Source organism: Leptinotarsa decemlineata, unplaced genomic scaffold, assembly GCF_025532065.1.
Source record: "Leptinotarsa decemlineata unplaced genomic scaffold, Ldec_3_MD MMD2_tig00026328_RagTag_RagTag, whole genome shotgun sequence".
NCBI lineage: Eukaryota > Metazoa > Arthropoda > Insecta > Coleoptera > Chrysomelidae > Leptinotarsa > Leptinotarsa decemlineata.
The window spans coordinates 16,238,775-16,254,288 of record NW_027412688.1 but is presented as its reverse complement, the minus strand read 5'-3'; positions in this window follow the sequence as shown (position 1 = coordinate 16,254,288).

Sequence of the window (15,514 nt, the reverse complement as noted above, 5' to 3'; positions counted from 1 at the left end):
CTTGTAAGTACGCATATGGAGCATAAATTTAAAACTTTTGAAGAGTAATGTAAAAGACAGTTCTAGTTTTCCCTATCAACAATTAGTTGGGGCATTAATGTACCTAGCCGTACTCACAAGGCCTGATATTTCTTTCTGTGTTAGTTACCAAAGTCAGTTTGATAATTGCTATGACGAATTTCATTGGAAATATGCAAAACGTGTTCTACGTTATTGGAAAGGCTCCAAAAATCGAAAATTAACATTTGTCAAAAAGGATTCATTGGTATTAGAAGGTTTTGCAGACGCAATCCTTCACAGGATATTGTTTCATGATTTATGGTTTAATAATATAATGGGAATGTAGAAAACAAGGCGCAGTAGCTCCTTCTAGCACTGAGGCTGAATATGTTGCAATATCAGAAGCCATTTATATGTATAATTTACTTGGCGAATTTACAGAAAAAGTTAAAAGTATTACCTTGTTTAATAATAATCAAAGTGCGCAGAAATTATGTTCATTTCACAAACGTGCAGACCACATTGACGTACGATATGATTTCATTAGGGAAGCAATTCTTAAGGATCTTGTCTGTGTTAAGTATCTATAAACCAATGACATGTTTGCTGATATATTTACCAAAAGTTTAAGTTGTACCAAGCATGATGAATTTTGTAGAGGTTTAGTTAGGTAATCTTTTGACCTATTGGGGTTGTTGGTAGTAGTTCAAAATATAGAAGTGCTGTGCCACTTGCGCCACCTACACATTCCACAGTTGAAGAAGTGAGTGTCTCCTGTTTAGTAGTAGCAAGTCAGACTCTGAGCGATTACAATATATTTTTCAACAAAACAAGTGTTTCATTCCACAAAAGCAGTAAGTAACCAACAAAAAATAATTATTTGAAAAATATGTTTAAAATGTTTTTCCGTTAACCAGCTGTCGCCTCTTACGAACAACTCAGAAGTCGAAACTTGTGCGAGTTTAGGACTAACCAGGTCTACCTCCCAATATGTGATTCATAACAGGGTTCAAATCACCAGTTCACATAGCGGTCGATTCCATAACATATAAAAATTACTGGGTGTTGTGAACTACCAATACCAAGAAAACTAGTTTAGGATCCATTGGTATTTGGAGCAATCCACTAGTAGTGTTTTTGGATCAGCAGTACCTACTCAGTAATTTTGATATTTTTTGGAAGGTGAATGATTCAGTTAATCAATTGATTACCTGGATGACATTGAATATAAGATTGTACATTTGAGGATTTGTTTGTCAAACTGCGTCAGTTCACTTGAGAAAGTTTGATAAACCGAAATCGGTTGTAACAAATGAATATCTTAGTAGATATTAGATAAAAGCTATTTTCTCTATTCTATATTCGAATACTTTCCATAATAAGAACGTTGCTCAACAATTCACGTTTTGGTAATACTGATGTCGGGTTGAGATTCTGAGCATCACTTCGATATCGGACAAGTTGCGATGCCACAGTTCCACTCATCGAAAATTTGGACTCATTTGAAAACATTATAAGTTTATGGAATCACCTAATACTATCTGAAATTTCTCACTAATCAAAAATCGTGTTTTGAAAAAAGATAGTGATACCCAGCCCGTGCGATTTGCGAATGTAGCCTCTCTGTAATGGAGTTTCCATGCTCGAACTCAAGTTGGCTGTGTGTGGCCGTGGAACAAAGGCCCCAATAGTGCACCTTAGGTGTAGCTCGGGGCTGTTGCGTCGGACAAAAGCATGTTTGCCGAGGCATCAATTGTTTCGCGGTTTAATATCGAAGGATCAGCGATCTATTTAGTCTGATCACAACGATTGCACTTGTTCGGGCTCTCGCTATAGGCTGCTTACTAACTCGAAGTATTGTTCGGGGGATCTGATGGAAGTTCGAAAGTTCAGGATTTTATTTCGTGAGCAGTATTGTATTCGCAAATTCTGTTTCCGGTTATCGTGTAAATCAACTAGTTCGTAATGAAACTTCAAAATATTTGATGTTAACTGCTCAACAAATTAATTTTACGAAAGTATGTCAATGACTAAATTCATCAAATTATTAAAGAATGTAAACTTTTACGGCCGAAACTCTGTGAAAGCTATTTCCCGGGTTTTTTGGCCATAGTCTGCAGGTTTTTATACCTGACGTGTCGTCTACTACTGCGGTAGATATTATTGAAAGACGATGCTAGTGTTTGACTGTGATTTTATATTCTTAATAGTTGTTGCTTGCGACTTCACCCATGTAGAATTTGTTTTGTTACATATTAGGTTTCGTGACAGACCATTTGAAACGAGTAGTTGCAATATTTTTTATCAACCCAAAACTTCAGGTCTCCAACTTCAAAACTGACAAAGTTCAAAACAATTTTTAAACCCCTATTTTTACCCTTGGAGGTAGAAATTCGTTTTTCCCTTTCTTGATGCTCATTTACACTATACAAAAATCCTACCTGCATATCTTAAGACTTAAGGTTCAGTAGCTTCGGCGGTACGTTGATATATGAGTGTCAGTCAATCAATAGGGTAGGTTCCCGCGGTAACGCGGATGAAACAGAGGAGACCAGCTAGTATAAGTGGGTACCTATTGATTGACTGACTCTCATATTAACGTACAGCCGAAGCTACTGAACCTAGAATCTTGAAATATGCAAGTAGGTTCTTTGTATAATGTAAATAAACATCAAGAAATGAAGTGACGCTAAAGATATATCGAAATTCAAAATATAGACGCTGCGGCGGCGGATTTGTTGAATGCTTGTCACTGTAAATAAAAATATATTTCTGTTAAAAATCTGTTTTCCCGTTATTCAGCTGTCGCCCCCATACGAACGATAACTCTTAGAAGTTGAGGAACTTGTGCAAGCTAAGGACTAACGAGGTCTTACCTTTTAACGTGTGATTCTTAACACGATTGCAGAATCATCCCAGATACAACCAGATAAAATTCTCTCGAGAAAAATATCTGGTCGAGGCGGGAATCGAACCCACGACCTTCCGATCGTGAGTCGGGCGTACTACCACCGCGGCCAATTCCACAATTTCCCAATTAAATCGTACCATATTATATTATTAAACCAACTTTCCGTTAGGAGATTCTGTAATGTTCTGAGGATCATCTTCTGCTTGTTTAATCAAATTTTTCTTTATCACTTCCAAAAGCGATGATAGTTTTACGTTATATGCTCACTGTCAACATATGCGCACACTGATTACTGAGTTATGCGAAGGTGAGAGAATTGTTTGTTCCAGTCACAGCGCGGTAGCCGTCGCTATGTGGTGAAGTGAGGAGAAAGGGAAGCCAGATAGACTGGGGCCGTATCGCGTTACGTAACAAAGCGGTTTATCACTTGAACAATTTACAAAAGGAAAAAAATAAAAAATAATTGTTGCATTGGGGTATTTTCCAATCGAAATTATTGTGTAATATCTGCGGAATGCTAAGAGTTGAATTTGCTTTGAAAAAATCAGAACAATTTACAAGAGAACTAACGACATGACCGTAATAAAACATTGTAGTCACTGATGATGCTACTCATTCCAAATAACACGCTTGAAAAAATCAAGTTTGATGAAAAATTGTATATTGGTTTTTATCGCTCTATCAATGTTTGTAATGAACGAAACAGGTCCGTATTTGGAAAGAAAAGTTGATGGGGATCATGTTGACAAGAAACGTTAAAGTCAAGATTCACTGTTAGGTACATAGTTATAGTACATTTCGAATACAATAAAACTTTCCTCATCCATTTTTCATTTTTGCTGAAATAACAATTCTTTTTCTGGAAAACCAAAACCATCATTTACAGTTCTTCTTGTATAACTTGAGGAAGGCGAAAGTCCCTGTGGAATTTTATTGACCATTGTACTGGTTTTTACGATGGTTCCCTTTTTTCCCATTCAATCGTTTTTATATCTGTTACGGTTTTGAATATATCACTATTATCACCCGCATGACATTACGAAATCACACCACTCAGTGCAATTTTCTGGAAATGTATGGGCTGGAATTATGGGTAACTATTCAATCGGGCCTCATTTCGTGCTAGGTAGATTGAACGGGAATAATTAGTGCAGGTTTCATGGACACAGTTGACCAAATTCATTAGACGATATTCAAATTACCTGAATTCGTATGTGGTTTATGCATGATGGTGCATTATAAAATGTTGCATGGTATGAGAACATACTGGATTGAGGGTGGACAGCAAGATGCCGAAGAGTTTCTTGGTTTTTTTTGAACAGTCTGAATGATGAGATGTTGAAGTTATTGGATTTGTTTAAATGTTATACTGAAGAGGGAAAGCCTTCTTTTCACTCTGCTACGGGCAATGATTCAAGTGATAAGTGGAAGGTTATAGGATCAAAAAATTGATTGCTTCCTTCCTTTCTTTGAAACATTCTAACTTTCTCTTTTGTATTAGAATGGAGTAGTAGATACTCCAGTAATCTTTCGAAGGGTACGAGACTCAATGAAGAGAAGAGCTAAAACATGCGTAATGGCAGTTGAATGCTCCTTTCAATAGTTCTCTATATTATTTTAGTTTTTTTCATGTCATTTAGTTCTTTCAAGTTGATGGTGAAATGATGAACACATTTTTGGGAAAGAAAGTTTTTGGCTTTCTACTACTCCATCTTAATACAGAAAAAAGTGTAGAAACCCTGTGGATAATATCTGATTTGATTTCATAACGAATGTTTAGAATGAAAACTAAGTAGAAAAAAGTGTTTTTGTATAATTCAGTGTTTATATGAAAGTATCTGTTTCCAAAGAATTTTTCTTTCGTGTAATTCAATGTTTATATGAGAGTAGCTATTCCAGATTTGTATCTGGAAGTGACTTTTTTGCATGATCTACACATCTATGTATACAGATACTTATTTTTGAAAAATTCCCACTTTTTTCTGTATAAAGGTAGAGTAGTAGAAAGCCAAAAACTTTCTTTCCCAAAAATTAGTCACTCCTAAAAATATAACCCTTTCAAATTAGATGTAATGTATATTGAATGATGGAATTTACTAATTAATTTATCATGCCTAAAATTTGTTTCGATTTTTCACGTGAGTACTTTACCATATCTAAAAATCGTTTTGATTTATCACGCGAAAATCGCATGTTGGACGAAAGGAAGTTTGAAAATCAAATTCGCCCCAAAATGGGTTGGTATTATGACATATCCCGTCTGAATTATTATACGGATGCCACTGGCCTAAACTCTAAGAGAACGTGTGCAACATTTCATAAATGAGTTCAGGTAGTTTTAAATCATCATTCGACAAAATCAACGAAACTTTGATAACTTTCAATACCAGCGGCAGTTGAAACTGTAATTTTCAGTTCCAATTCTACCACCCTCCTTTCCATCGAATACAACTTGAGGAAGGTCAAACAACTATGGATCTCACAAACTGGTCTAGAAATACCAAGTGCCAAAGAAAATGTTCAACAAACTTGAGATATTCCTATGGTCAAAAATGCCTTAAATAATTTGTTAGCCAAATCTCCTATAGAAAAGATACGTATGAAACCAGTGTCGTCCAAAAAGGTGCTTGGTTGAAAGCCTCACCAGTTTCATCTCTTGGTACATTATTGGATAATAAAACTTTTGGAGTTGCTGTAGGTCTTTGACTAGGTTCCAATATTTTGATTCAACATAAACGCAAATGTGGAGAAGATATCACGTACTGAGTTGTAGATATAGCGCCGCAGGCTTTTACCGTCATTAAGCTGTGAAAGATGACATCAAACGTGCCTTAGGTTCGGCACTTGCAACGATAATGAAAAACGACAAGATGACATTACTCTCATTCCTTATCACGTTCCTTTGACTTCCGTATCCAGCGGTGCAGCAGCTCCATCAGCGGAGTTGTCGAAAAAACGAAAATACAATTATTTGAAGGAAAATTAAATTTTTTATGCAATAGGAATCGGAACATTTGGTATCTTCGACCTCCAAGCATTGAAGTTTATTCAAGAAATCGCCATTAGGATCTTCATAAAGACGAATGACCCAAGAGCTACCAATTTCTTGATTCATTCTGATTTGAAGAGAAAATACAGCTTCATGTTTTCGTACAACTCCTCAATCAAAAACACTAAATGAATTATCCATGTTTTCCATGAATAAAATATATCAGCATCTACCTATGACGGTACAGCAAATTCTATCTTATCTTCATTTCCAATCGAGCATTATCTATCATAATGCTCTTTCTCCGATGCTGCTATCCAATCCTCATGTTTTCACGCAGCAGAATCCTACGGTTCATAGTTACCCGAACAACAGTAAATATGTATAGACAGTGCAAGAATTGAAGTGTGCACTGTGATGGAAGACTCGGAACAAAACGGTCAAGCTTTGACAAGGATAAAGTGGGAACTCTGAATGAGTCCTCTGGCTGAGTTCTCACAGTTACCAAAAGAGTTTATTCCCAACAGAGTTGGGAAAACGAACCCTATCCGAGAACAAGTCTGTACAAATCCGATTATGTCGATGTTTCGTCCAAATCCGTCAGCAGTTTCGACAAAGTCGCTAATGACCAGGGCGCCGGAAACGAGTACAACAATTATCTACCCTTGTGCTCCTTTAAGAACCTCAAAATATTCGACCAGATCGTGGATCTCGACTGCTATATAATGGGCGAGTTCAGATCTACATACAAGATCAACACTTAGGCAGTGCGTTTACAGCCGAAGGGTCTGCTTCATCAAAGCAATTACTGCTATATCTACTCGATTTTACAAGCTTCGATCGCATGTCCACCACTTTATAACCTACTGAACAGTCCGATGAAAAACTTCTTTTCGATCGTCGGAAGGAAGTCCACCCCGGTTATATTTGGAATGTGTGGCTTTGCGGGGCAGTTTGAATACTCACCTTCTAACATTAGAATGAAAACGACATGAGACTGGGTAAAAATTCCAAGAACGACCATCAAAACGGGCACCCCATTCGGCCCGACGTAGATTTATAAAATGTTGCATAGTATGAGAACAAACTGGATTGAGGTAGACGTCAAATTGAGGGAGAGTTTCTTGGTTTTCTTTTGAACGGTCTGAATGATGGAAGGTTTGGGTTGATGTATTTGTATAAATGTTAAACTGAAGAGGGGAAGCCTTTTTTTCACTCTGTTACGGGCAATGATTTAAGTGATGACTGAAAGGTTATTATTAAAAAATAATAGATATGTTAACAAAAAGACCAACTTTGCCAGTACACCGATAACCGATATCTTTGAGGGGCAACTAAAGTCGAGCATACATCGTGCCAGAGATCACATCACTGACAATTTCCAGTGTTTCTTCACGCTGACTCTCAATATTGGGAAAGTGAAACCTGTCAGGAAAGCACTTGAGGTGTTCGTCTCCAAAAACAGATTTGAGGAAATGATTTCGGCCAGGTCGAAGCGTGGGAGCAAGTACTACTCTGCAAACAACTCGTTATCTTCATATTGCATTTGGAGTTTTTCGATTATAGCCACGTCGGTAGAAAGAAGATTATCAAGGCTTTAGAATTTGAATTCGACTCGAGATTTGATTCGATACTAGTTTCGTCGGAAATACATTATCCAGAATGAAGCATTACAAGCTATTTGCCGTTGTATACCATAACGGCAAAGGGGCCAACATGGGACACTACGTAACCAATGGCTTCCACGTCGGCTAAAAATGCTAGTTGAGGTACAACGATTCCTTGGTCAAGACCGTTCAGAAAGAATACGTGCTGAAGCCCTAGGAAACGCAAAATCCTTATTTATTGTTCTACAGGCGCAGCGATACGATCTGACCTAAATAACGGTTTTTTGTTGGTTTGAGTGGATTTTTATTTCTTGATTCTGTTGTATTGATAACTAATGAATCGAATTCATTACCATCAGCCTAATTTCACAACGGGAATGTCAATCATAATGTGATGTCATGCATTTTTGACATTCAAAATACAATAATTCCGTATTCAATTAATATTTCCATAATAATGTCTTCTGAAATCTGAAATTGACGACTGATCACACCTTCCTTGATGACATGAATTGGATTCGGAAACTGGATGGCTCATGTTATTTCATCTATTTTTAGTGAGAAAAAATAGAAATTATGGTGAGAGCAAATTTGTAGTTTTGGCGAGAGCGCCTAAGAAAAATTGGCGAGAGCTTGAAATTTTGGCGAAAGCAACACATGAATTTTAACAAAAGTGACAAAATTTTTAGCGGAGTGGTAAATAATAGTATATTACTCACCAAGTTGGATAAGAAGCCTATTACCCACGAGCAAAAAATTGTAAGAACGAGGCGCAAGCCGAGTGCGATAAGTCGCGAGTGGACGTAATTGGCCTTATTATCGAGGTGCGTACTATACTTTTTCTACGACTGACCGTAGAAAGAAATGGTTCAATATATTTGTTTGAGATTATGGCTTTGGATAATAAACTCATTCAGTCAGTCGGACTGAACACAACTGAATGACTTAAAAATTGGTGACAATGTTACAAATTACTTTATTAGGGTTCATTTTAGAGTTTATAATTATGTACATACATAGTTACACTATTACAATATTTATTGATATTCTGCCATCGATGTGGGAGGAAGACGGTCTTATTCCGTTTTGTTAAGAATTTGAAAGCGTGGGAATACAAATGTTTTCAATACTATTTATTAGTACATTTGATGGGTTCCTCATGGATGCCATAAAATTATCTACCTACATAACTTCCAGCCACGGTCTGAATTTTCCAGTCACTATGGAGCTTTAATACCATTAGGTCACCCCCTCCATCAACTGGGATGGTTGCAGATGATCTTTTGAAGAAGTGTCCAGTATATATTTTTGAATTTTCCAAATGTAAAAATTTGTCAATAATTTTTGGTTGGTCACTCAACTTATTGAGTCCAACAACCTGACGAATGAATTTTCCATTTTGATAATTTAAAAAAACTGGTAGTTGTCAACACCTTTTAATCTCAGGTACTTTTTACAAATATTATAGAAATTGTCAGAAACAATGAAAGACCTTTCGGTTTTAGTTTTTATGTCCTGTACTTTGATGTATAGTTCTTGGCCCATATCTTTAATATGATCTACTTGCATATTTCTTAGTTCTTTTTTTCGGCATGCTCCAGAATAAACAATAATATTATTCATTGCAACCTAGAAATAAATTATAATCATTTTGTCATTTGATTTTACCACTACCCTCCGAGAAATATTACTAATATATAATTATATCATTCATATAAAAAAAACTAGCAGTTGGATTTGACCACGGTTTATAGGAAAAATATATGCATTATATACACGTGTTACCGCTGAACTACTCTGGCAATTACCGACGTGTTGTCTGATAGTGATATAAGTACTAAACATAATTGATATTCACTTTATAAGTGAATAAATAGGTTTGAAGAGTTTTAAATAATTTAATAATATAAATACAAATGCAAACAAGTATTTTTCGGTCTGTCAAATATTTTCCAATCCTTTTGCTTGGCTGTTATAGTTCATAGAATCAACGGAAGTAGGCTTTGCTTTAGAGGCGTCTGCCAATTGGAAAATGGTTAACTGTTGGCTGGTGAGGATGAATGATTCAGTTTTAACCTTCATGTTGTGTCTTAGTATTTCAAAAATTTTATGAAAAATTTATAGAAGGAAAAAGCGGAGTTGTGTTACTTTCGAAAACAAATATTTGCCATCTGGAGCTTCTGGTAAGCGTCGACGATTTCTTCGGTTGATAATCATCAAATTTGCGTTTTAGAAAGGCACGTAATTTGGAATATTTGCAGATGTCCACATATTTCTTGATATTCAGGGTACTTCTCAGCATAGAGTAAATTGCCACAATGACGATGGTTTGAAAGTTTTCGCTAAATCTTCAAAATGAACTTGAAGAACGTTTTCGGAAAACGAAGTTGTTTCTCTTCTCTTTCCAACTCGTGAAATTTTCGAAATTATATTTGTATTTTTCTCTTGATTTTGCTGGCAGCAAATTATTCATCGCAATATTTGCTTGCTCGGTAATATCTGCTGGTTATCACTCATTTTGAATTTTCACGAGATACTGAATGACAGCTCATAATTGAAAGGAATGGTTGTTGATACACGGATATATTTAGATTCCTTATCAACCCACAAACTGTTGAAAAATAAATTAACTGAAAATATTATTTCAATTTCGATTTTACAGAGAATTTGTAGAGAAAATTCACAAATTTTGGCTTTTGGGCAATTGAATGTATTTATGAAATCATATTAATCAGAGTAAATGTTACATATCTCATCATTTTTGGAAATTTCTCACGGAAATGGCCGTGAATAATTTAGAATACAAGTGGATTCTAAATGAGTCATTACCTACCTACTTTCAAACGCGTTGTGATTAGTTTAAAATGGAGGGAGTAGAAAGAAGTATATTATGAATATTTCTGAATTCTTCAAAGTTTTGACTCTATCGTATCTAGTGGTTCATTTCAAATGCAGGTATTGGTAGAGATAATTACTATTTCCGGGTTTTCCTGCAGCTGAAAAAGCGAATGCGCCACTGGAATCAATGAAGTCGCCCCGGAGCGCCAATTAATTTTTATTGTTGTATTTATTTTATTTTTAATGTCATAAATTATAAACTGTTTTTGAGATATTCGTAGAAAACGATCACCTCTTTTTCCTTTAATTAAATTGTTTTATATTACTATGAAACGAAAATATCTTGAATCAAAAATGATCAGGTAGGTTCGATTTACTGAGATTTATAAATGAACAGTGGTGCGTTGCCAATTCGCCAAACCCATTATTCCATTGATTTGTCTTCGTTCATTTTTCAGATTGTGAAAGGTTACATGCAAAGAAAACTGAAAGAAATATATTGATTTCTTCACAAAAAATGTTTCTCAAACATTATTATCATTTGTATTTTATATATATATCGTCATTTCGTATATCGTATTTTGATATTTTTTACAATCAATCTTCTCTCTTTTCCAGACGATGAAAGCTTCTATCAAGGAATATTACCAGTTACATCAAAACCTATTTTTTGAACGGTATTATTTAGCTTGTGTTGTTTAATAACCGAAGTTTGAACCCCTTTCTTTTGACAGATTGATCTGATAAGTTTTGATGACAATACAATTCAATAAATACTGTAAATACATGATGGCCGCAGCTACAAAATAGCGGATTACATATTATTCCTCAACTACCTCAATATGGGTATCAGATGACAGGGCTTGACTAGTGGAATAATAGGACACTTAAAAAATGATGCAAATTAAAAATAGCCGGAGCTACAAAATGGCGAATTACATATGACCCTGTAATACTGAGGCACTAAATGAACTAAACAGAATGAGAAGAAATGAGTAACAAAATTAGAAACTGAAACCTTGGAAACAAAATGATTGAAACAAATTTTTATGATGTTGAACGAATTATTGAAAAAAAAGATAAATAATGATGTAGATGATGTACTGAAAACTAAATAATAAATCGGAAGGTCCACCAGAAGTCATTACACCACTCTCTTCAGCAATCTACGGTATTAATTAGATAATGAATAATACAAAAATCGTTGGGCGTTTTATTAACATATTTAGTCAGGAATGGGCTCATTCAGGCTAATCAAGTTTTTCAGTGAAAATTATATATTATAAAAGTAAATCATCTCCCAAGTATCCCACAAATTTTTCGGTTTATATGTCAATTAACAACTGAGGAAGAGCAATTGAAAATGTGAGATCGCCCGCGGTACATCTTGACGTCACACCAGGAAAACGAGCTTCGAGCGGTGGCAACCGGGCCTGTAGTTGGATATTATGAATCGCTGCTGTCGTCAATTCAATTTGATTTTATTCAAAGTAATGTATATATCAATTCTGGGTAACTGACATTTTTGAGACAAAAGTTCTATAATAAATAAAAAGTACCTTGAGATACCAAGACATAATTTCGGATTTTCCTCTATGAAGTAAATAGATGTTCGCTCAATATTGTTTTCCGAATTCCAGTTTTAAACTAATATTCCAGACAAAGTAGAATCTGATGATGTATCAACTGAAGTCATGTCTGATGTACTCAAACTCTCACTGTCCTCGGGGGAACTCAGTAGTAATTTTTTCCAATACTTTCTGTATTTTCTATTTCTTTAGAACGATTTATTTTTCGGTGGTATACCGGGTGTCAACGAATCTATTAGACAAGTCATAATTTCTAGACTATTAGGAGAATTGAAATGAGATTTGGTATAGTTGAATGGTATGTGGAGAGGAATGTTTTCACATATTTTTCACTTTCCGGTCACTTCCGGTTTCAGCGGAAATGGCTCTGGTTCTGAATTTTTAAAAGGAACACCCTGTATATTGTAACATTTTTGGATTTCTGAGACAATTCTGGATCAGAAACTGATATTTCCGGAAGTTTTTCAGCCTACTTGATTTTTTCAGAGTCACTTTTAAAATTGCATCTAGGTGGCCATGATCGGACGTAAACTAATCTATGGACCTCAGGTGATATCAGAAAATTGCAATAGCGGAGTTTTAGTGACTAGTGTGTTGAATATGAATGAGACAAGTTTACAAAATAACATTTTCGTGTCTAACTATTATTTTTCAAATGGCGACCATTTTTTGACAAGCAATTTCCGAAAAAAGGATTTTTCGACGAATCTAACGTTACTAATTTATTTACGATTGGATCAACAAATTTACCAAATTTAACTAATAATTTCAGCGATGCACTTAGATTTTTTGCAATATCCTAAGTTCTTGAAAATTCCACTATAGTAAATTTTCAAAGTGCATCCCTCCTTGTTCAAGACACATTTCAGCTCATTCAATTGTTTCTCTCAACACGATATACTTCTAAATGCCTGTTGAATCCTTTCTTCTAAGATTTCGAGAGTGGCTGGGGCTGTTGCATAGTAGACCCTTTCTTTTACATATCCCCAAATGAAGAAATCTAACACAGTCAGATCCGGTGAGCGGGCAGGCCACCGTACTGGACCGTTGGTTGCAATAACTCTATTATTAAAATGCTCTATTAAAAATTCAAGTACGTCTCTGCTATTATGGGGTGGTGCTCCATCTTGCTGGAAGTAAATTTGCCGTAAAACTTCTAAAGGCATATCATTAAGATGATCCTCGATTTCATTTTGAAGAAAACCCAAGTATCTAACCCCTGTTAACTGACCTTGAAACAATATTGGACCAATTATTCTGTTTCCAACGATACCAGCCCAGACATTGACGCCAAACCTTTCTTGAAAATTGCCCTCTCTCATTGCATGTTGATTTTGTTGGGCCCAGTACCGACAATTCTGCTCATTGAACATGCCATTATTTGTAAACCGTGATTCGTCGGAAAATAGAATGAAGTTGATAAAATTTGGGTTAACTCTATGATTTTGAAGCAACCAATCACAAATTACTACTATTCTATTGCCGTCGTCAGCATACAAATGTTGATGTAACTGATATTTAAATGCTCGATATCCGTGCTTTTTCAGTATTTTTCTTGCTGATTCGTGACTTATCTGCATTTCTCTACTAATTTCTCTTAAAGAAACCGTTTTGTCAACTTCTACCATAGTAAGAACGTTAATCTCAGTCTCCTCATTTATGACAAACCTCTGTTCTGCGTCTCGATTTCCCTCTTGCCTAAAACGACTCTCAACATAGGGAAAATACTGATGAGATGGGTGTTGCCGATTGGGATATCTCTGAGCATACAACTCAGCAGCTTTCCTTGAATTTCTGTGGCATTCTCCAAACAATAACAACATATCCACTTTTTCACTTTGAGTATACATTATTTCGACGAAAAAGTAAACTAAAATTAACGAAAATCAAGAGAAACTTCTACTTTCTGCTCATAAAGCTTATGTCACTGTCATAACATAGGTGAGCGTTTTGTTCTCCAAAGTGGACTTGATGGAAATAACCGCAAAATATTATGCATCATTCCTATCCATGGCACCCTTGACAAAAGTAAATGAATTTGTATCGAGTATTTTCCTCAGTAATATTTAATTCATGTTCTTATTTGTAATCCAATCGCAAATAAATTAGTATCGTTAGATTTGTCAAAAAATCCTTTTTTCGGAAAGTGCTTGTCAAAAAATGGTCGCCATTTGAAAAATAATAGTTAGACACGAAAATGTTATTTTGTAAACTTGTCTCATTCATATTCAACACACTAGTCACTAAAACTCCGCTATTGCAATTTTCTGATATCACCTGAGGTCCATAGATTAGTTTACGTCCGATCATGGCCACCTAGATGCAATTTTAAAAGTGACTCTGAAAAAATCAAGTAGGCTGAAAAACTTCCGGAAATGTCAGTTTCTGATCTAGAATTGTCTCAGAAATCCAAAAATGTTACAATATACAGGGTGTTCCATTTAAAAATTCAGAACCGGAGCCATTTCCGCTGAAACCGGAAGTGACCGAAAAGTGATAAATATGTGAAAACTCTCCTCTCCACATACCATTTATCTGTACCAAATCTCGTTTTGATACACCTAATAGTCTAGAAGTTATGACTTGTCTAATAGATTCGTTGACACCCGGTATAATATTTACTGTCTGTTTAGCTTTTGATCTTCGAAAAACCTGTTTATCAACTTGAATTCAACATCAAAGGTCTTTTCCTCTGTACCTGATTCATTGAATTTTCAGCGATATCTTCGTTACAAGTATTCAACAAATTTTTTTTCCTTTTTCTTGAACAAACTGTGGAGCTTTAGATGTATGGGCCGTCGGTCTATCAATCTGGCAATCAGATATATGCAGAATTACGCGTGATTTCAATATAATTCTTCCCACTTTCATAGTTTTGATAAACATGTAATTTTCTAAGTCTGTTTCAACCTAAAATTCACAGCAGTGCTCAGAGTGAAGTATAATTATTTTTATTAATCATTATCATTTATACTTACATTGGAATGATCTTGGCAACAAAAATGCGTCCCCTTGGCAGATATAAAGTCAACCCTCTGCATAGGGCCATAACTTTCGTAATAGTAAAATAAAAATTTTGTCTGGTGTACTTACCGAAGAATTCTTGCATTTAGTAACGATGCAATACTTGTAACGTCATTTTTCATCACTATTCATATTCAAGCAGTTGACACACTGCAGTAAACAACACACAACTTGCTTTCTACGGCTTTAGCACACTAATTTCGCTTATCCGCCAGCACTCCCTTGTCGCCGAGTCGACTGATGTGACGTAAAGCTTGACAACGCCCCGTTTCGGTGAACGCCACATTCAACAATTAATTTGAGGGGGAAGATAAAGGGTGAAAATTCAAATTTTTTTCCGATGTACTATTTGAAACATAAACTTTCGAATTATGAAATAAAAAAAAATTGTTAAATGAGCCCATTTCATCAGTTTGGACTTTCATTGTCTGATATTATATGAAATGAATTGAAGTCCCTGAAAAATTGATAAAAGAAGAATCAAAAGAGAATTGCTGAGAATAATAATTATATTTAGCAAAAAACCTTGAAATAAAATAACAGTGAAATAAAATAT